Here is a 3,192-nt window from a genome sequence, read left to right as displayed (position 1 = left end):
ATCTAGAGCAGTTTTTTTGGACATAAAAAGCCTTTGCAACCTCGGAATTAAAGGCAACTGTCTTAAGATTTTTTTGGGGAACCTTTTTCCTCTTGTCATTGCCTATAACATACCTAGGGGTGTGACATTTTGGACACTCTTGTTCATCTTCATATTCCTCCCAAAAAAGCACACAATTATTTTCACATACATGAATCTTATCATAACCAAGACCCAACTCTCGAATAATTTTTTTTGCGTCATGATAAGATCTTGGTATCGTGTTACCATCAGGAAATGCCTCTTTTAATAGTTGAAGCAAAGCTGTAAAAAATTTATTGGTGCATTGGTTAACTATCCTTATGCCACCTCATATCTGAGCTCGCTGATCTTTTTTTTTTCTTTTAGATGCTTTCACTCTTCTCGCTCAGAACATGTGCGTTTTGAAAACAAAAAATAAAGTTTTAAAAAAGTTAATTGGTCACTGATGTATTAAATAACATAAGTAAGGCTAGCTTGGCATATGTGTCGGTCACTAACTTTATTATTTAAGTTGTTTTTAGTGACTAATTTAAATATTGGTCAGAAAATTTAGTCATTAAAAAATAAAAAATATGTCTTAATCAATTTGATGACCATATGACCATGTAGTATTATTGGTTATTAAATTCACTGTATTTGTGACCATTATTAATGTGGTCACAAGGAAATTGGCCACTACTGAACTTTTTTCTTGTAGTGATAAGCTTCCTTTTTATAGTGGTTTTCAAAACAAGAAACAAAACCAATCAACAACTAAAATTGATAATCAAATATAATCAATTTACAAAGAATGGTATAATGACAAAGATGAATCCTGTTCGCACCACTTTGCAAAACCCAAGGGAGGTGTCGTAGAGTAGTGTAGCTCGGAAGTCCGAGTGTCGTATCCACAGAGAGCAGTGTAAAGATAACAGAGATGAAAAAGAACAAGTGTGATTGAGAGGTTGATTTATGCAAGATTTGATTTAAAGAAAATTTAATTGATTAAAACACTAAGGCATTGGGTTTCCACTTTTAACATAAGCATGCAACTCTTAATAATTTGATCCACAAAATATTTTCCTTTGTAGTTGTTCAAAATAATTAAAGCTCTTTTTAATTTCCTTTAGAAGTATTCTAAGCATAACTTGTACCATTGGCAACAAACTATCAAAAAATAAACTTCATCGAAATTCTATTAATCTTTAGTAATTCTCTTCTCTTTTAAAAGCATGAAAGTTTTTACTACACAATGGGAAAAACATGATTGAACCCATGAAATAGATTATCAAACATTCATCAATTAATTAAAAAGAAAACTACAAATTCCATTTGAACAAAAACTACAAATTCACATTAAAGCTTAAGTTTGGATCAAACTAATAACAATTACACACTCATATTAAAAGCTTTCCCCCTAGCCTTAGCTAGGGAGTTAGTTCCCCATAAAATAAAACTAAAAACAGAAATTAAAACTTAGAAAGATGGAGGGAAGAGAGAAAGCTCAAGAGTTGTGGAGCTTGGTGTGTTTTTACAATGCCATAGCTCCTCCTATTTATAGGAAAATGGGAGCAATTCTAAATTCATTAAATCCCTCCATTCATGAATTCAATATATATTCCACTTGCATCAAACCAATTGCCAATTTGCTTCCATTACTTATTCCATAGTGTTGATGACTCCATTCTCCAAATTCTTCATCTTTCAATGCACAACCGTAACCCATCTCTTCATTGTTTCTTCTTTTCTTCAATTGTTGCTCCACTTCTACTTGCTTTTATTATTCAATCTTTTCTTTTGGTTAAGTGTTGCACCTCTTCTCATCATCCTTCATTTCATTTGCTTAACTCACAATTTTAATAGTTCATGATTCCACATCTTCAAGCCACCATCATGTTTGTTGCTTCATCCACTCCATGCATGAATTGAATATGTCTTCCACTTGAACACTTGATCATGCACTTACATGCATTTCTCTTCTCTTTGGCAAGGTGGTGCATCTTGCAATCTTTTTAATAAATCTTGCCACCATTTGCCTACTAGCATCCAATAATCTTCTTCAACCTTAAGATAAAATAATGAAATCATCATCAATTATGTAATGGGTATGTAAGCAAGTGCAAAAGTGAAAAACAAACCTAATTAACTAAAATTGTAAGAAAATCAATTACTAACAAATATATTTAGGGATAATAAATGTGATAGTTTATGTGCTCATCAAATACCCCCAAACCTATAATTTGCTAGTCCTCGAGCAAACTAAAATTTAAAAACTAAGCATAAATGAAAACTAACTAAGCCACTTTCGTAGGGATCTCGATTGCATTTAGCATATGCAATAAGCCTTTAAACCTCTAGGTTGCCCTAGTGGACGAGTTGTAGTCTCGTGAGGGTTTTCAGGGATGATACCCACAAACATCTGAAATTTTAAGTAACTCTCCTGCCAAATCATCATCAAGAATGTTAAAGCTCAAAAACCAAAATTCTCAATTCATGAACAAATTTAAAAGAGCGAACACAAATCCAAAACTTTAAGTTCTCCCAGTCTAAAGTCAAAGTCATTTATCACCATTAATAAACTTTTCATTTGCTTTCTTTGGTGTAAAGTGAACTAACACAGTTGAGAAGACAAAAATTCAATCATAATCACACCATCCTTGCTATCTTAGATTTTTTTATTTTTTATTTTTTTAATAATAAATATATACATGCAATTATGTGGACTGTGCAATGTTTAGCTCCCTTAAGCTTTCTAATTAACCCATGTAGCGAGTGTTAGGCCAATGACTCTCAAACACAAAGGCTTTAAGGCATTAGGTGTTGATACACCCCGATGAGCTTAATAACTCGAGTTAAAAAGGCTACAAAGCTAAACAAGTCACACATGCATTATTATTATTATTATTTTTATTATTATTTTTTTTTTTTAAGAACTTCACGGTTTGACGCGAACACTCACTACTGATTAGGCAAGAGGCCCGGTTACTAAGTGAAAGTTCTCTTTTTTTTTTCTTTTTTTTCTTTTTTTTTTTTTTAGACAAGGATAAATACAATAAATCTCAAACTCTATCTTCTCAAGCGCATTAGTGTGAGTGTGAATTTTTCAAAGCTTAGCTCATAAATCATTCATTAAGTAGAAATAAATGAAAAAGACTAAAGACTGGATTAGTTATCGTATCGCTCAAGTGTTCT

This window comes from Prunus avium, chromosome 2, assembly GCF_965620075.1.
Source record: "Prunus avium chromosome 2, drPruAviu1.hap1.1, whole genome shotgun sequence".
In the NCBI taxonomy this organism is placed as follows: domain Eukaryota; kingdom Viridiplantae; phylum Streptophyta; class Magnoliopsida; order Rosales; family Rosaceae; genus Prunus; species Prunus avium.
Note: the sequence above shows the minus strand (reverse complement) of the source record.